Raw genomic sequence first — 19,974 nt, 5'->3', positions numbered from 1 at the left:
TTTTGCACCAAGCAAGATTCAGCCGAACCCCCTAGATCAGATCTTCTTTCTTTGCTCTCTGTTCCAAGCCAGCTCAGCACGTCCTGCGCAGGCCATTTGGCTCTAGACAAACCATGTTGCTCTGGGTTTGTTTTTAATGAGTTTGGAGGAGCAGTGGAGGAGGGGTATTTTCCAGTGTTACGGAACAGTGGGAACAGCTCACCAGGAGAAGTTTTTTTTTTTTTCCAGACAAAAGTTCTCAGAGTCTCCTTGTGCTCATTTTGCAATTATTTGGGTTCTGAATGTACAGCTCAGCCCTCAGTTTGCTGGCGTTGGCCAAGTGGGACCACGGGCTCTTTAAGAAAGCATCTTGCTGTCAAAACAAACCCCCTGCCCCTGCAGAATCTACAGACTGTGTTTATTGCTGCATCTGTTTCTAGCCTGCTAGCCCTTCAGTGCCTTCCCACAGTTCCTCCTGGCCATCTTTTCTTGCCATCTACCTATTCCCTGCTTCTGGACCAGAAGTCCCCACCAGTGCATACAGGCTGGTTCAGCATGTGAGCCCCACAGTGTCACGCTACTTCCAGTACCAACAGAGGCTCCTCATCCTGTGCAGTGACAGGCCTCCAAAGGGGAAATGTCACAAGTGGGTCTGACGGGCAGCTCAAAGCCAGGCTTGAACAGTCGGCACAATCCCAGGGAAACAGCAGAGGATCATTTAAGGGGGAGCAGAGAGGAGGCGAGGTTGAGACCATCCTCCACCTCTGAAACATCCAAGGGGTTCAGCATAAGGCCTCTCCTGACATCTTAATGCAGCAGCTGTTGTGGAAGGGGAGGGGGAAACAGAACTTCTTTTAAACAGTTTGGTTGCATCGTTCTCCTTCTCTTGAGTTTGGGAGGCAGAAATGAGAGCCAATGAAGTGAGGTCCCTGCCCTCGCTCCCAGACCTGAGCAGCTCATCTCTACTCTTCAGGCTCATCAGTGAGAGGCAGAATCCTGGTGAGAGACTGACTCCCTCTTAGGTGCCAAACTCAATTCAACCTTCACTCTGGAGCTGCGGCCAGCACCTCGACAACAATACCGGTAATTAGTTATTAATTAAATAATTTTTCACGTTCTCTTTGCATTAACCTCGTCGCTACTTTGTAGCATGGAGCATAAGTGACTAAGTGAGCATAAGTAAGCGAGTGACTACAGCAGGAGACTGGCAGTCAGGAGTCCTGGGTTCTGTTCCTGACTCTGCCACCAATTAGCCATGAGACCTTAGTCGAGTCACTTCACCTCGCTGTGCCCCAGAGACAGCTGGCACAGAGAGGTGCCTCTTCTGGAAAATGGGGCTATCAGGGCTTCTCTACCTTGCAGGGGTGTTGAGAGGCTTAATTCATTCGTATTTATTAAGTGCTTTGGGTTGCTAGATGGGAGGTGCTACAGGAGTGTGGTTCTATGTCACAGGCGACCTGCACACTGGACGGTCTGTGCTGAGTGCTCCATAAAGCAGCAGGGTAGAGCGGCTGTCAGCGGATGGTGAGGGCTTCTCGTTTTCAGCTCCCCCACAATCAAGCAGCCTGAGCTTCCCTGGCTGCTCCTAGTAAATGCGACAGTGTCCAAGCAGCCCGTGAACTCGGCAGGGCACAGGGCCTGGTGCGCAGACTAGGGGAAGTTTGCCAGGACACAACACAGTGCTGCAAATAGTTATTGGTTCTCTTTTATTGTTACTCCTTTAGCTGCAGCCTGGCGGAGAGCACATCAGCCTACTGCCTCGCTCTGCCAGTCCGTACCCGTCACACAGTGTGCCAGGCTGCCACCCTGCCACACACAACACCGTGCACTGCCTCATTTCACCATATTCATGCTGCCCTGTGCCACCCTGCCACTCCCCAGAGCATAGCATGCCACGGTCTCACTATTCTGCCACCCTGATTATAGCGCTGTTCCTTGCTTGTCTGTTCCTCAGAGCACACCGTGCCTATCCCAGGCACAATGTAGCCTTTCATTCTGCTGCTCCACCCAACTGAGCACGCCCACCCAGTGCAAGCCAGGACCCGGCATGCTCTTCTGCTTTGCCACTGTGCAGCGTTCTCCTAGGGGAAGAAAACCACAGAGACCCTTATGGCTAGGGATGTCCTGGAAACTGAACAGCATTTGTACCCTGCTGGGTCTCGAAATGCATATGAAAATTGCCTCTTCCTACATGCATAAGTGCCAGTTCCATGGGTGCTCCGCTTTCCTCCCCCCAGTGCTTCCCACCCGCCGGTAGGCCCCGCCGAGCAGCACCTCCCCCTCCCTCCCAGCGCCTCCCACCCACAGCGGAACAGCTGTTTTGCGATGTGCAGGAGGCTCTGGGGGCGAGGGGGAGGAGTGAGGGGACAGCGCATGAGGGGGAGGGGCGGAATGGGGCGAGAAGAGGCGGGGTGGGGCAGGGGCGGGAAGAGGTGAGGTGGGTGTGGGGACTTGGGGGAAGGGGTGGAGTGGGGGCGGGCCTGGGGTTGAGCAAGCCCCAGCACACTGGAAAGTTGGCGCCTGTGCCTTCATGCAAATCGGCATTAATTGAGTCTAAGGCCCATAGCGATCACTGTGATCATGTGGTCTGACCTCTTCCAAAACACAGGCCCTGAAACTTTCCCACAATAATTCCTGTTTGAACTAGAGCAGATCTTTTAGTAAAACATCCAGTCTTGATTTTAAAATTGCTGGTGATGGAGAATCCACCACGACCCTTAGTTACTCCTGGGGGAATTCTGTTTCACTGTGCTTGCGCAGAATGTGTGTCCCCTGCAGATTTCTTTGCTTCTCCGCAGAAAAATGACTTTCTGATGGGGAAGCAAAGGGAAGCCACAAGAACGGTTATGTGACCCTCCCTCAGCAGTTTCAGGTGCCCAGGGCAGCCGGCAGAGAGGTAAATCACTGTGAGGCAGGGGGCGTGACTGGAGAAGACCCGGCTGGTGGCTCCTACCCTGCACCTGGCTCAGCTGCTAGTCCTGGCTGGGCAGTGGGGGATGGGACTTCATTTTCCCCTGCATGGCATCCAGGGCCACGTCAGACCCACCCTCAGTTTTTTCCCCTGACTGTAGGAAGCTCTGCAAACTTCCCCCTTCTCCTGCTTCCTGCACTCATCGCTCTGCAGCTGCAGGGAGAGGGATCACTTTACAAGGAGCTGCTCCCCCATCCACTCCACCCCTGTGCATACAGACCCCCTCATACTCAGACCCTCCCAGCAAGCCTCAGCCCCCTCCACCCAGAACACCCTCCCACCCTGATAGGCCCCACTCCGCCTACATCTGGACCACCCTGACAAGCCTCCTGCACCTGGACCCCCACCCTACCAACCCCCAACCAGCTGCACATGGATCCCCACCCCACTGAGCCCCCCACACCCAGACCCCTCCCCGTTGAGCCCCAACCACTTTCACCTGGACCCCCCTGCAGAGTCCCATTACCATTGCACCCAGAACCCCCCAACAAGCCCCTGTGCATCCAGATTCCCCCCGCACCTGGATCCCCCACTGAGCCGCCCGCACCCAGATTGCCCCACACAGAACCCTCTCAACCCACACCTGGATCCCCCCACACTAAGCCCCTCCACACTTGGATCCTGCTCCTGGTGCACCTGGCATGGAGGGAGGGGCTCTGGGGTGTTTGTGGGGCAGGCCCGGTCCTTGCGCTGTGTCAGGGTTGGGTGCAGCCTCACCGCTGAGTCCCTGTCCTGGTGGGGAACTGCACAGTGATCTCCCACCTCTGTGCAGCCAGTGGCCTGTGCTCCCCAATGCCATGCTGGAGTCTCCACATTTATTTGACAAATAAAATTTGCAGAATTTTAAAATATTGTGCACAGAATTTTTAATTTTTTGGCACAGACTGCCCTCAGGAGTACTTGGTAAATTGCCCCAATGGTTAAGTACCCTCACTGTTAAAAAAAATTGCTGTTTAATAGTTGAATCAGGAGAGAATGCAACATGCAGGATCTCTGCTCAGCGCCTAAACAGCAGAGCAGCTTCTTCACATTCGCTGAGCATGGGTAACACCATCTCTCTTCAGTAAATCGTTAAATAACTGCAGGAAGGAAGGAGACACTTGTTTATTCTTTAAAAGCCTCCTATGAATCCCTGCCTGGGCTTTTCTACAGAGTGTGCATCGGTCTCCGCTGTATGCACCCGGGGATCCTTTGCTCCTCAGGAATGTGGTCTAGCAGCTCAAGCAGGATGCAAGCAGGGAGGCAGTGTGGTCTAGTGGCTCGAGCAACTGTTCAGACTCGGGAGTTCTCTCCCTCGCTGGCTTGGACATGTTACTTGACTGCTCCAAGTTTGGTTTGCCCATTTGTAAATTGGTTATAACAGCATCTATCTCTAACACACCTGTCACCGTCGTGTCCAGGGTGCTAACTCCCTCCCAAGGGTTGCTGCTGGGCGGTAATACACTGGCAGGCACTTGGATGAAATGTGCTCTAGAAAGGCAAAGTAACAGAAGTGCTGGAGTTGCTTCCTTCTGTGGGGCTCACGCATGCAAGGTGCTGAGCGCCCCTTGCTCCCGTGGCCATCCGTAGGAATTGAGGGGGCCTGAACCCCTTACGGTGTCAGGTCCATGATTTGTCCTTACAAGCACGGCCTTTGTTGCAAGCCCCAGATTCCTTTCGGTCACATATGGAAGTGCAGGGATGCAGGACCACAGCCAGGAGTCACTAACTATTTCCCCAATGATTCACCCACGAGACCAGCAATATCAGCATGGAAACAGAAGGATACGGACCAGTCTTTCTGAAAGGAGAAGGGGCGCTGTGTCTGCCAGTCCGGGGCGGGGGCTGCGCACTATAGCTCGCCCAGTGGCTGAGTGCATTGGGGTCATTCAAATCAATGATTTGTAATCAGGTTTCATTGCGGATGGCAGGACAGACCCTGCTTCTCTTACTCCCAAGCATAGCCCCCTGGATTTCAACAGGAGTCTGCTCACTGCATCGGGCTAGCAGCACATGGGCTAGCAGCACGCGGGCTAGGTGTCTGTAAATATTTGTGAGCTCTTGAGCAAACCCAGCCCTAGTTTTCGTAGAGCTGGGCATGGGTACTGTTTTCCCTTAAACTACTATGGTGTGTCATGAAACTAGGGGGGTTTGACTGGGTTTCCTCTTGAGTGTGTTTTGGATGCCTTGGACGCTGAGTGTTAGGGGGGCTACAAGCTCGCATAGGCCAAGTCAAAGGATGTGTGCACAGACGGACCCCTGTGAACTGAAACGGCCGAGTGTTTTGAACGGTTCTCATACACATCCTGCAATTTACCACAGGCCAGGCTCAGAGCAGGACCGTTGTGGTCTGAGGCCAGCAAGTCTGCTACGTGACTCTCCCCCCGCACTTCGCTAGCCAAAGCAGCAGGAGTGCCGCGCTGCTCTGCTCTCAGCTGGGAGCTGCTTTTAACGGCTCTCGCAGGGGATTCAGTGAGTGGTGTTTAAATAGTTTAGGAAGGCATTTAATGCGGTCCAAAATACACTAGAATGTACTGACTAAGGTATATGCATGCGCCTGCCCCTAATAGCGCTAGAAGATAAGAACCCAGTAATAGTTACTGATAATTAACAGCTTCTCCTTTAGTTCAAGGGGTGGAGTCCTGTGTTTGGAGAGGGTGGGTTATAGTTTCTATCCCTAACCGCACATGGCTGGGGTATAGCTGATTGCCAGACCTCTGTATCTCTTGAGCACATGGATTCATCCAACCATGCTACGTAGAGAGTGGTCTTTTGGCTGCTTTGTTCAGAAAAAGCCACCTGTGGACTCAGGTCTCTGAGAGTAAAATATTCCCTTGTGTGGTTCATTCAGATCCCTTTTCTCTGCACTGGAGTGACTAGACTATCTAGCTACCTGTAGTGTGTAGTTCTCGGAGAGCGGCAAAGTATCCATCTCTGGATCTGGAAACGATGCATGGCAGCAAATCCAGTTGGTAGACTGGCAAGAGAATGTGCGATAAACAATTCACCTTTTCTTTAAAGCTGTGCCCCACATTTTCAAACATTCATTCAAATCCTGCTCAGCAAAAAAGCAGCCCCCATGTTTCCTGAGAGATGGGGGTGGGGAAGGTCAGGTGAGCTGAGACAAGCTTTGTTTTCTTACTGACATGCTGATGGGCTTGCTACCGTCGGATGTTTATTGCGTTGTTGGACAGGGTGTGCGTTATTGGACAATAAATTCCTGTCTAGGTGAGTTGTCAGCCAAGAGGCTGAGAGCCAAGTAAATCAGCTGCCTGGGCGTGCTGTTGTCGCACCCTTGCCATTATATGGGAGAGCTACGTCACTTGGATTATACTTTAATTTGTACAGAAATATCTGCACTTTTCTATTGGAAATCCTGCTTATTACATCCATCTCTTGGATACAGGTGTTTGCAGGGGGTACAGCCCAGACTGGGGGAGAGATTCTTTAAGGTGGCCCAATGGGGCAACTAGGAGCTCAAGTCATGGACCAGGACTCCGTTGTGCTAGGTGCGGAACAAACACAGAGGACTGCCTGTGTGTATAGATGGGCCTCATGATCATTGTAGCCAAGCCCCTTCCTATCATTCACAATGCCGAGATTTTATTTAGCACTGTTCGTCAGTAGACCTCAAAGTGCTTTGCAAGGGAGGTCAGTAGCATTATCCCCCTTTCACAGATGGGTTCACTGAGGCACAGGGCGGTGCAGTGACTTGTCCAAAGGTCTCCTGAGTCCCAGACCAGTGTTGTATCTATTGTACATCACACAGCACAACAGATGAAAGGGGAAATTGCAGACCACACTAGCCCCCTCCCATTACAAAAAGGACCAGGGATCTTTAATGTCCACGTGGAGAAGACAGGAGCTCTGTTCATAAGGACTCATGTGAGAGGCTCACACCAAATAAACTGCATACAATGGACTTGATCTGCCCCGGCCCCTAGAAAGGTGCCTGAACTGAGAGGCAGCATGCCGGCCTCTGAGCCTCCCCAGACCTCACTTGCAGCACTGCCATGCCTGTGATTTCAGCTCAGAATCTCTCTGTGCTCATCAGCCCCATGGGCTATCTGCTACCTCAGCCTGTGGCAGCTCAGATGGGTGCAGGCAGTTTGCCCCCTGTTATTAATCCTGGTAAATATACAAACACCACCCTGGCTATTTTGCAAGACAGTTTCCTCATGTGCAAAGTGCAATATCCTGCCTGTGTGATTGGTTTCCTTGTTTCTCTCTCATCTTGACTCTTGCTTCCACCACCCCTGTCTCTGATCTGTGACCCCCTCCAGGCTATCCCTAATGCTACTTCTCCAGCCACTACCCACCCTGCTCAGCTCCCATCTTTGATCCCGTCATGGCCTTTCGGGCTCTTCCTCCATCAGGATCCAGCTACTAGACTCCGCTTCAGTGCTCTGCCCCACCAGAACTCAGCTCTCGTGTCCTTCTCATACCTTGACCAACCCAGCTACTCTTCTCTTGCTTGTCTCCCTGTCTCTTTCCCTGGCTGTCAGCTTTATGCCTTTTCTATGGTGCCCCCTGTACCTGGAACATCCTCCCTCTACCCTGAGCCAAATCCCTCCCTTCCCCCATCAAATCTCCCCTTAAAAACAGGGCAGGGTCAGTGGAAAGGGCACGCAATTGGGAACCAGCAGACCTGGCTTCTAACCCCATCTTTGCTAGCACTCCCTATGTGACTTTGGGCAAATCACTTAACCAACCCATGCCTCAGTTTCTCCATCTGGCACATGAGGATAATGATACTTAAAGCAGGTTGAGATCCATAAATACTAAGTCCTGTTAAATCGCCTTCTTTTGCTTAGCCTTCCACTGCTGCTGCTCATGTCTGGAGCGGTCTGCTACCACCTGTGCTGCATTGCTTTCAGTGGGAGCTAGACATCTAAATACCTCTGAGGATCTGCATCTATGTACTTATGTCTCTCATTTAGGGCCCCGCACTGCTCTCATTGAAAACAAGAGGGGCTTTGCCATTAACTTATAGGAAGTAGGATAATCAAACCCTTACTTTGTACACTTTCGCACAGGGACCAGGTCTCTGTCAGAGCATTGCAGATGTTAATGGTGCCATAGTGATATGATATTAATCATTAGAATTCTTTATTGGGGGTTCTATAAAAGGCCCCGCTGCCATTAATCGAAAACTTCGGTTGCTGTATAGACGGGGTGCTGGAACAATTTTTATAGTGAGGATGCTGAAAGCCGTTTTTAACTAAGCTGCTGACCCTGTATATAATGGAAATCACTTCAAGCCAGGGTGTGCAGCAGCACCCCTAGTTCCAGCACCTCTGTATATACACACAGTCATGAGATGGGAAGATGTTAATTAGGATAGAGCGAGCGTCTGCTCTGTGATGTGCTTGTGCATTTCCTAGGGACTGTGGTGGAAGATGCACGTATCTGCTGTGGGCAGAATTTTAGTCTGAATTGTGCAGCATATATGAAGATGATGAACGGACAGACACAGAAAGAGATGAAAGCTCGCCACCTTGTGGTGAGACCCCATTATAGCCCCAGAGTGTCAGAACTCAGGCAGGGCTGGGCAAATCTTGCTGGGTTTCTGTCACATAGGTTTTATTGACAAGTCGCTTAGCGGGTTTGAGTTCATGTGGTTTCTCCACCCTTGAATTGCACTTTGTTTGGGTTCATTCAAATGCAGCGGCACTCAGATACCATGCCGATGGGTACAGTATATGTACCCAGAAATGAACAGACTGTTAAATTCAACTCTAATCTTAGGAGTTTCGTTCAGACTCTGTATGGCATAGATCATAAAATCCTAATACCTAGCTCTTATATAGCACCTTTCATCAGGAGATGTCCAAGCGCTTTACAAAAGAGGTTAGATTCCTAACTCCCCTTTTACAGATGGGGATACTGAGACACAAAGAGATGCAGTGATTTGCCCAAGGTCACCCTTCAGGCCAGTGACCAAACAGGGAATAGAAACCAGGTTTCCCGAGTCCCAGTCCCAGTCCAGTGCTCTATCCACTAGGAAATACTGCCTCCCTTTATACAAAATTCTGTCTTTTACTAACTAAACCTTAAAACAAAAAACTAAAAAAGCCCAACTTATAATGCATATAAAAAACAAAATCCCAACAAAAGGTTATTTTTTTTGCTATTTAAAAAAATAACTAACCGAATAAAATCAAATTATACATTAATTTTTATAGTACAATTATAAAATGTTGCTCCTACATTAAGGGCTAGAGCATCCAGAAAACTCAGCACTCACAGGGCTGGATTTTTCAAACAGGTGAGCTCCCAGCACCTTCCATTGTGACCCCCACGGCCAGGATTCTCCAGAGAGCTCAGCACCCCACCCTCTGGAAAATCTGCCCACTAAACAGGAGCTGGCTTTTTGGCAAAGCCTAGCCATAAATGTATCACTGCAAAGACATTGCAAAATCCTTCTTCGGCTGAGGCACCGCACCTGCCTGCAAATGAATGAAACAGGAAGAAGTCTTCCTGCAAATGAGTGACATCTGGCAGGTCTGACAAGGGCCTGGAGCTACCAGAGTATGAGAAAATGGGCAGGGCTGAAGTGACCCACAGCTGCAGCCATTCATGTTTGCTGTCAGCTGTCTGCTTCAATGAGGTCCTGTCTCTGGTGCTCCTAAAGCTTTGATAGGCTTAAGATGAGGCAGCTCAGTAGTGACCTGACAGGGTTTAGGCTCCGCCCTGGCTCAGGTAAGAGGGAAGCAGGAAGTTTCAGGTAAGGAGGTGGAGCTAAGAGAAGCAGAAAGAAAATGTTCCTCTGTAGGCAGCAGCCAGCTAGCATTTTAAGAGGGTGTCTGTTTCAAAGTCCAGGAGCAGCCAACTGAAGCTAAGCAGCTGTCAAGGTACGGTGGGGGGCTAAACAAGTGACCAAACAAAGCTGCATGTCTGGGTAATGCTGCCCTGCTCATCTTGGCAGGGTGCTGGGATAATTGGTGAGGAAGAAGGAATCTTGCTGTGGAAGGTGTATAGAGAATAACTTGGGGAGAAGCAACTTTCATAAGGCAATGGCACTTGTGCAAAGCATTAATCCCCCGTGTCATCAATTTCACTGATAGCCAAGGAAAATGATATTTTGTCTTTTTCCCCTACTCCCCTCTTCCAGTTCCCTCCTAACTGTTGGGCAGTTACAGGAGCTAAAGATGTGCTAAACTGGGGGCATTCTAGCAAAGTACAGGTAGTAGTTGGCTTATCCCGGGAGATCCTTCTAGCTATAAAGCTGGGCGCTTAAATTGCTGTGGCAGAAGTGCTGTGTGGGCTTTGGAAAGGGGAAACTTAGTTGCAACCCACATCCTGGTTGCTGAGGAGCTGTCAAGCTGTTCTCTTTAGTTCTTAAGGGTGGGGTTACAAGTTAGCCAGGTTTTAGGCCCCCCAGACACCTCCCCCTCATGTATCTCTCTCTCTCGCTACTGAATTTGCCTTGGCATTATTTGGGTGGACCTGATGACGGGGTTTTTTTGTTGTTGTTGTTTTTGTGTTTAACACACACACCCCTTTCCAGAAGTAATTGATTCCTGCCCACTGTGATGGGACTCCAATGTTCGGGGCTGGCCTGAGGATTTTGAGAGGCTAGAGAGTGACTTTTTGTTACTCCCAACAGATGTGGTGAATTCAGCATGAAGCTGGTGGGGTGGGGTGTGGGGGGGGGGGCCTAAGGTTGGAACACACTCACTTCCCGTTGCCTCTGAATGTGGGGCTCACAGAGGTCTCCATATAGCAAGCAACGCCACACGCTGCTTAAAGAGATCATTCTGGACCCCAGGTCTGAACTTTACCTTTCTGATGGGCAGCACCAAACCCCTGGTTCTCAGTGATCAAATCTGGGGGTTTGAAATGTGACTCCTGAGTCAGTGGTGGTCAGAACCATTGTGCTTCCTGGAGAGGCTCCAGGCAGCTTTGAATTCCCATCTGGGGCTGTGCTGAGGTACTGCACAGTGGGGTGAGCTGGGGTAGGAGTGCCTGGCTTAGGATCAGTGGAAGTAGGGAGCAGATGCTTTCTGCTTCAACTTGGGGTTATTTTTCTGTTTGTACTTAGACTGTCCCTCTTCCACACACTCCTTTTATTTGTCAGCTTAGCTTGTCCGAAACCCCCAGTTAAGCCCTTCACTGCTGAATTACTGTGGGTTGCAACTACAGTTCGTGGGAGTAAAAGGGTTAATGATATTGGCCTCAAAGTGCTTTCTGACTCCAGCTAATGCCTATAGAAAGAGTGGATTTTCTGTGATCCTGTAGGAAATGGCTTGTTTTTTGCAGGTCCCATTAGCGACCGGTAATCCACTGAATGCTACCTAGAATCCCTCTATACACCCTCCCTGAGGGATCCATTGGATTCAGCCATTGCCTCTGCTGCTGATTCCTAAATTTGCTTCTCTGGTTCCAATCTCCTTCTGGAGCAGAGTTGGTTGGGGGGCGGGGCAAGGAAAAGGTGTGGTTTTGAAAGGGAGGTAACTAGTCTCTGCCACCCATTGTTCTCTTCCCTTCCGCCATCCACAGAGGTTAAGAGTCTGCTATAGCTGCCAGTTAGTAAACGTAGTCCTCTAGCTCAAGCTAATGAGTTGGCTGGAGAGGTCCAAAGTTCAGTCTCCAGTGATAGCAGATCTAAAACAATGGCCAATGGCTGAGACAAATTCTGCCCCTTGGTTATGCTCCTTCATCTCAAGTGGTTTCACTTCCTTATCTTCCTTCCAAATCTTCTCACTGCTAATGCTGTGTCCTCTGCCACTAAAGTCTGCAGCCTCTGACCTCCTGACTCCTCCTCTCCATGCAGCCAGGTCCTCATTAGATTGTGTAGACTATGTAGCGTAGACTGTCGGTCTTTCATCAGTTGAGACTGAACCGATCACAACACGTCTTCCAATCTTCTCTCGCTCTGGCCATCCTTCGCCATGCTTGTCCATATCTCCTTGTTAGGAAATCATCCCACCTATTTGGAGGCCAACCGCGTGGCCGTTTCTGTTCTCGCGGATACCACTCGGATATAGCTGTCTTTTGGCAACCTGGTACCTGAAATTCTTTGCAGCCTCTTGTCATTCGAATGCCTCACTGCCTCCAGAGTTGGGATCGAGGAACGTGCCGAGAACTGAGACTTGGTTTTCCATGTTGTTTTAGCCATTGTTCTCAGCCACCCGCTGGCTGCCCTGTCAGTGGCGCGTTTACCTCCTCAACTTAGCTAGTTTACAGCCTCAGAAAGAGAGATTATACGCCCGTCCACAGAGGAAGCAACCCCCTTGCGGGGCTGACAGTCCGACACCTTGATAGCCTGGTTAGACCTGCCGATGAATACACTCCGCTACCATCGCTGTCAAACAGCCAGGGTCACTGCTGCGCCATGTTGAGGCGTCGAGGTAGGATTTGCAGCACTTGTATTAGATTGCACTTGTTCAAAATGAAATTGTATTACAGTAGCAGATAGGGGCCCTGACTGAGATTGGAACCCCCTTTATGCCAGGTGCTGCACACATCCATAGCGTGAGACAGTCCCTGCCCAATCTAAACAGACAAGAGACTCAGCATGAGAGGGGAACCAAAAAGATGAAGTGACTTCTCACAAGTCACACAGCAGCTTATTGGCAGAGCAGGGAATAGAACCCAAGTCTCCTGAAACATTTCACTCTGCTCCATTCAGACCAGTGGTTCTCAACCCGTGGCCCAATCAGCGCACAGCTGTGGCCCATGTGCCATTCTCAGGACCGTGACTAGGATGGGGCAGGAAGGGCACCTGCCCCAGACACGGAGCCAGTGGGGAGAGGGATTGCAAAAATGGGGCTGTGCATTTTAAAAAAAAAAAAAAAAAAGTAAAATTTAGTGTGTGTGTGTGTGTGTGTGTGAAAAGAGAGCTGCATATGTGGCCTACAATGGTAAATTGGTTGAGAACTACTATTTCACACAAACAGTTTGTTCACCAGAAAAATCAGATTGGATCTAACAAAACCTACTGAATTCAGATAGGATTTGGCAAATAAATCCAAATAAAACATCTTGAAACAACTTATTTTGAGACTTTCAACACACAATGTTTCAAAATTTAGCTAGATTTGGTTTTAAAGTGTTTAAAAACTAAAAAACAAAAAAAGGGAACAAAACCCCACTAAAGAGTTCATTTGAGTTAAATTAAATGTTTTGTTTGTCCAAAACCAACTTTTTTAAGAGTGGTGGTGTGTGGTGTTTTTGTTTTTTTTTTTTTTTTTTTTTTGCCAGTGAACTAAAAAATTGCTCAGCTCTGGAGTCTCAGCCCTGTGCACTGTATAGCCAGTCCATTAGCCCACATAGCAGATCTGATAGCTACTTTCGAGTATTTCTAAAATTCATTCTTCCCGTGGTTTGATTCCACTCCAAGCTCATGTTATGTCCTGTTTTGAATGCTGCAATCACCTCCATCATGTCTGTTCACTGAATCCCATACCTCTCGTCACCTTCATGCAGCTCCCAGATTCTGTCCCCACCAAACTCTCTTGCCTATGCTCTACCCACACTTCTGTTTTTAATCAGTCCATGTCTGTCTGGGTGCTGTGAAGAAGAAAACTGCTGAGTAAGTTGTAAGTATTGCTCTCTTCTCTCCTGACCATTTTCCCCCCCCCCTTTCCCCTCCCCCTTCACCCACACCCTACTTAGCCCCAGCTTTTTACACTATGCTTATGCCTGCAACAACTTCACAATGGATGTATTTAGAACATGCTTTAGGTAGGCCACCAATATGACTTCCACGTCAAGAGATAACATGAATGCTGCCTCGAAAGAGAAGCTGACCTAGAGAAACATTTTGTAGAAAGAGGAAGAAACTGAATCTGTCAACGTGACGCTTGGAAGCACGAACAGACTAGCACAAGACCAAAATAAATGGTGAAAACTGGTGGATGCCCTGTGTACCTGAGGGGGCAGGACGATAAGAAAAAAGTATGTAGGTACTTGAGTTCCTTCAAAAGCCAGCGGACAATCCACGTAGTTAGGGCCCTATCAAATTCACGGTTCATTTTGGTCAATTTCACGGCCATAGGATTTTTTAAATTGTAAATTTCATGATTTCAGCTACACCTCTACACCGATATAACATGACCTGATCTAACACTAATTCCGATAGAACACGGTAAAGCAGCGCTCTGGAGGGGCGGGGCTGTGTGCTCCGGCAGATCAAAGCAAGTTCAAAATAACGCGATAAGATTTTTTTTTTTTTGGCTCCCGAGGACCGTATTATATCAGGGTAGAGGTGTATTTAAATCTGAAATTTCACGGAGTTGTAATTGTAAGGGTCCTGACCCAAAAAGGAGTGTGTGTGTGTTTGAGGGGGGGGAGGCAGGGGGTTGCGAGGTTATTGTAGGGGGTGTTGCAGTACTGCTACCTTCTGCTCGAGAGCAACGGCTGCTGGCCAGGAGCCCAGCTCCGAGAGCAGAACCGTCGCCAGCAGCAGCACAGAAGTAAGGATGGGATGGTATTGCCTCCCTTACTTTTGCGCTGCTACTCGTGGAGCACCTGGCTAACAACCACCGCTCTTGAGCCGCCAGCTCTGAAGGCAGCACAGAAGTAAGGTTGGCAATACCACGACCCCCCCGCCCCCAAAATAACCATGCAACCCACGCCCCCAAAACTCTTTTGGGTCAGGACTCCCAATTTGAGAAATGCTGGTTTCACCTGTGAAAGCTGTTTAGTCTAGGGTAAAAGCACAGAAAAGACCAGATTTCACAGTCCGTGATGTCTTTCATGGCCGAAAATTTTGGTAGAGCCCTACGCATAGTCAACATGTTCCACCTAATGTAAACTAGAGCTGTGCGCTGTGGCCTTTGTTTTTAGTTTTAATATTTTCTGCAGATTCTCTCTCTTTCTCTTCCCCTCCCCCCCCCCCCCCCTTAAGAGAGGGAAAGAACATGACTTTAGAAATGCTCTCACTTTGCCTCAGAGAAATTGTAGTTTGGGTCAAGCTCCCATTCTCCTTTCTAGGCAAAGCTTCCTGGTTGAACTACATCTCCCATGATGCAACATAGTCAACCCTCTTGGGAGATGTAGTCTAGCCGGAAATCCCAGGCTATGGAGGGGAATGGGATGTGAGGCAACCAAACTACAACTGCTTTGAGGCACCTTGGCTGCAAGTTTTCAGTGGAAAGCAGACACTTGAGGACAAACTCAGGTTAGTTGAAAACCCAATTGATGAAAAGCTTTCAGCCAATCCTAATGAAGAGCTCATGCCACTCTGATTGTATTGAACTAGACTGCGTCCGGTTTATGCACTTGGCCCGACAGCCATCTAGAGCATGGACACGCGACAAGACTTGTTGGGTGCCCCACTTGAGACCCCGTAATAGAGCCTGATTTTCAGAGGGTAGGTATTCTTTTTGAACACTGGGTCTTTAAAGCCATTTCAAGCTGGGCAGCCAAATCAATAGATGCTTTGGAAAATCTTGGCTGTCTTAGTACTTGTATACTATCTGAGTGCCTTGCAATCTTTAATGTGTCTGTTCTGGCAATGCCCCCTGGTAAATGGGCAGCCACATGGTGATGAGAAATTGTGAGGCTGTTACAGACGTGTGTGTGAGACAGGTGGTTCTAGGTTAGGTGCAGGAGACAAACACTCACCTGAGTCTATACCTCAGGTCCTGGGGGGATTGTACTGTGCACTCCCGCAGCTCCTCCTACCGCCAAGGCCTTGCTATGGGTGCTGCAGTCGCACCTCCTTATTACTAGGTAGCCTTTGTATCTAGCCCAGGAACTTCCCCATGGGCTGAAAATCACAATCTGCATCCTGACACAATAATAAATATCAAAATGCAGCTCCCCTCAAAAGCCAGCAGCGGAAGGTGCTACTCCCCCCTCTCTGTGCCTTTTGTAATCTCGCAAAGTGGGGTGGGGAGAGAAATTCTCCCCCTTGGCTTCCCAGAGCTCTGCCCCAAGCTGCTGCTTGGGCTGGATACTGCATATCGATGGACTAGGGCACCAGTGTTGGTATGTGCCAGTGCTGGGCCCAGTGACTGCTTGCAAGCACTTCCTGCCTCCTGCAGGAGCACTAAGGAAGTAGCAGAGGTAGTTCAGGGTGGTCCCTCTGGAGGAGGCAGAGGTTTGTATTGCTTCTCTCTACAGCTTGGGGGAGCAGGATGAGCCCCTTAGGGCACAAGCTGGGGAGCAAGGGGGGGTGGGGTGACTGACTGCCTTCCTTATCACAGAAAAGACTGAGCTGTCTGAACGACCCAGGCTCCATGGGATGTTCCCTCTGTATCTTCCCCTGGCTCTCCTGTTCCCCCAGCTGACCAATCAGGTAGGAATTGGGTCCTGGGATTGACAAAGCATCCCCCTCCCACCCTCCGGTTACCAAGGCTCACTGGGCCCCAAAGGCTGAAGTATACTGTCTTGTTATAAATGAGCCATGCGTGCTGTGTGGATGTGGTAGTGCCCTGTGGGGTTCTGGCAGTGCCAGAGATATGCCCAGCCCCTGGCCTGCTCTTGAGCGCTAGTTGCTTCCTTTGGAAAGGAGGGGGTGACACGATCGCTCTCCAGAGTGAAATAACCTCAGCCCCATAGCAAATGCCCTGGAAGCCTGTGACTGGTTTTGGAGGAACATGAATATGGTGGATGGACTGTGTGATGTTGCCCCCTAGTGGCAGAGCACAGATGACCAGACCCCTGCTGGCTAAGGATTAGTTTCCCTGACCAGGAGGGGAGTTGGGAGTCTTGTCCTGTCTCTCCAGGGCTGTGTGAGACTGAGCCAGTGATTGAGAAGCTGCAGTGAACTGGCATCTGGCCCTCTAGGATATGGCAGAGATACGGAGTGGTAGCCAAGGGGGCGCAGTACAAGCTTTCTGGAATGAAGGCGTTGAAAGGCCCTGTAAGCGTCCTTGCCGTAGTGCCTTGTTAATCCTAGGCTGGAGCCTGCTTGGATGAGTTTCTGCTCAGCAGTGCCATTAAACTTGTGATCTCTGGAGCTCAGATCAAGTTCCCTCACCACTGTACTGCCCTGTGCCCGCCAGATACTCCATGAGTGGAAAGTGGGTTAAACTGAAGTGGGTCATGTTTGTTCCTCTGCTACCCCCTTCCCATGACCAAGTAAACATAAAACCCTTTTAGTATCTCGCAGTCTGAGCCAGGGGTGTGCTCAGGCTCAGTGCACTCCTGTACAGTGCGCTGTAATGTGCTCACCCATGGAAAATCCAGCTCTGTGTGCCCCTTGTATGTGCTGTCCTGGGAACCAAGGAGGCTGGCTGGGTGGGAAGCAGAGGACACAGAGGGAAGATCAGGTGTCTCCTGCCTGCTGGCTGGGGGATCGGCGGCACTGCTGCCAATTAAACAGCACTGGAGAAAGCTGAGTTCAGCAGGCTGGTGCAGCGAGGGGATGGCCCATGACGCTCTCCCAGCACAGTGAGCACAGCACAGAGCTGACAGGCACTGAAGCTTCTGGACCCAGCCAGGACATTTGCTCTGGGTTGCACAGCAGCAAAACAAACCCTTAGGATTTTGTTACCCCTTTGGGGTGGGGAGTGCAGGGGGAACATGGGGCTGGGATTGTGGGTTTGATGTGGATGTCCCCGCCGGACCAATTCGAGGGATGTCTGGCAGCCAGAGCGATAAGACTCTGTGTGAAGCATACCGGGAAGGCCGTGCCTGTTCTGGGGAAGAGGCAGCATCTGATGGTGGTCAGCTGTCCCCTTCCATCTGGGTAAGGAATCCTTCTCTTTCCCCACAGCGTCTGCTCTCAAGGTCTCTGCTGGGATTCCCACTGTCCACTGAGGCTGTGTTGCATTGGCCGGCTTGCTGGGCGAATGGGAGGTGGCTTTAGCTCACAAATCCTGCAGATGAGGGATTTATCTCCTAGCTCTGCCTCCTTTGGTCATTTGCATGACAGTTGGGGAGGAGGGGCCCTGGGATGAGGGTGACATGCAGAGATGGGATCCAGGGCCTGTATGGCAGCAGGAAGAAACCAGCTGAAATCTTGACCTCTCCTCTGGAGTCTGGTTTCATGCTGCTTCGGGCAGCCATTGGGGGCTGATACAGAGTAACCTGAAGTCTGTTCTCTCTTGGAGCTAATCAGGCTGTGAGTACTGTGGCCTTGGCACACTGGCCCTCCTAGCGAGGAAGGAGGGTAAGTGGGATTTGAACCTGGGGGGGCTTGTGTAGTGCAGGAGCACTTGCCGCTAAGCTACCAAATTGGATTTCTGGCTCATGTCCAGAACAACCATTTGATCATCCTGCCCGGGCCAGCAAACCTAAGATTGTATGCCTGTGTTTTCAAGAGGTAGGGTGGCCTAGTAGCTAGAGCAGAGGGCTAGCAGCCAGGGCTCCATTCTGGGGCCTGCCACTCACTCAGTTTAACAAAGCGCAATGCTTAATCTCTTCCCTGCCTCAGTGCTTGTTTTCACCCAGCGTTGCCAGCTGGGCTCTGCCATCTTATACCTACTGTTTTCCTCTAACTATTACACGGTTTTGGTGAATAAGCCTGGAAACAGTCTCCCACCTACCTCTGTCTCAACCTGTTAGTTTCCCAACAGCTGAGGAGTTGGGGGGGAGGGAGGGGGGCTGTGAAAGCTCGAGGGGGCAGGGGAGACACACTACAAGGTCTTAGTTCTAGGAACTGTATCTGTCGGGAGAGATTCCTGTCCCCATCTTATTGTTACCAGAAGAGGTTAATAGAGATGTTGTGGCCTCCACTGTAGCCCTCTTAATACAGTCCATGAACAGTGGCCATAGCCTTGGTCTCTGGTCCATGGCTGCATCTACACAGAGAACTGAGCTGGTGAGACAACATGGGTGCTAATATCAGCCCTGCAGTGTGTCCCCACTAGTCAGGCAGCTTTGCTTGCACTTTTACCCTGTGTCTACTTGAATAGACATAGGACAGCCCCCAATCTCATTGCCCCAGGGTACCTATCCCATAGGCCCTGGCGCAGCTTCCTGAAGTGGTGGCTCCTGGGAGACTTTGTAAGGCCTTCTGGGAGCACAGGGAAGTTGTGGAAGAAATCAAACTCCTGTAACTCCCTGGGTACTGACTGTCCCCCACTACTACTACTCAAAATGGAGGCCAGGCTGAATGGCCAGCTCTCGTGCCTTGCTCAGCAAGAAGTTTCTGCTGGGATTCCATGTGCTGGCCAGGAGGAAATTAGCTGCCAGTTACACATGTTGTTACTACTTCCTGCGAACTGCTCTGTGGGGGCTGCGTACTGTATGCCACGGAATCTCAGCATGCCAGTGCGTCACGCTTGTATCATCACGAAGTCCCAGCGCTTGATACAAAACCACAGCGCGTACCATGCAAATTGCAAGGCTCTGTGACATCCTCAGTGTCTTGGCATCCTGCTGTGCGTGGCAAAGGGGGGATTAACCTTCCTTTTGGGAATGATCAGCTGGAGCATGTGAACTAGAGACATGAAGATTATGGGCCATGCAGGGTTTCCTTCCAAATGTCCTTGCTAATGAAAACCAAAAGCTGCGTGATTGGGGTGCATTAGTGCCTAATGAAAGTGGCCTTCCAAAACTGTCTGAGTCCTCTGCCAACCTGCAACTAAATAGCCCTTAACTGCTCATTACTAACAGCACCGTCTATTCCACTTAATCGGAATGACTGCTTCTCTGGGATATACCCCCGGGAGCCAAATGATGGTGAATGGCAAGGGCTGTTGCTTAATTGGGAAAGTATTAACAATTTCTGCTCCACTGGAGATTCATCTACACCTGTACGTAGTGGCTGTGAAATGGTTCCAAATCAGAGTGGTTGGGATTGGCCTTTAATGAGTGTAAAGTGTAAAGACTTCTGTTGTTCAGTATAGTGTTACTCTCGATGTCTTCTGCCTCTCTTCCATGGCCTCTTCTCCCAATTTGGACAGCTACATGCATGGTGCAGAAGGCCATCTGCCAGGGTGTCCCAATAAGAAGATCACACAGTACAAAGTGACTGTTGATGACTTCATTATGCGATTAAAGTCCTCTGGGATGGCAAATGCTAATCCATGTAAGAGTGAAATGGCTCATACCGATTAACATTCAAAACATACAAAATAACACCTGACATCTGCTTTTGAAACGAGTGCAGCGATAGAGTGATAACTGTAACCCATTAATGATAA

At 50.1% G+C, this 19,974-nt stretch overlaps 1 protein-coding gene across 8 annotated transcripts in view; it reads left to right on the top strand.

Annotated features, from left to right (window-relative positions):
- Positions 1-19,974, top strand: part of LPIN3 (lipin 3) — a 46,942-nt gene that overhangs the window by 3,908 nt on the left and 23,060 nt on the right. For 6 of the 8 annotated variants that reach the window (XM_054046258.1, XM_054046256.1, XM_054046254.1 and 3 more), the window contains exon 1: positions 9,692-9,783. The gene's annotated coding sequence lies outside the window, so the exon portion shown is untranslated. Of the gene's footprint in view, positions 1-952; positions 1,063-9,691; positions 9,784-17,976; positions 17,997-19,974 lie in introns of those variants that run through there. The other 2 variants (XM_054046251.1, XM_054046252.1) reach the window with 2 other exon arrangements.

Source organism: Malaclemys terrapin, chromosome 12 (genome assembly GCF_027887155.1).
Source record: "Malaclemys terrapin pileata isolate rMalTer1 chromosome 12, rMalTer1.hap1, whole genome shotgun sequence".
NCBI classification, from domain to species: domain Eukaryota; kingdom Metazoa; phylum Chordata; order Testudines; family Emydidae; genus Malaclemys; species Malaclemys terrapin.
The sequence above is the reverse complement of the archived record's forward strand: the minus strand, read 5'-3'. Positions and strand labels throughout refer to the sequence as shown.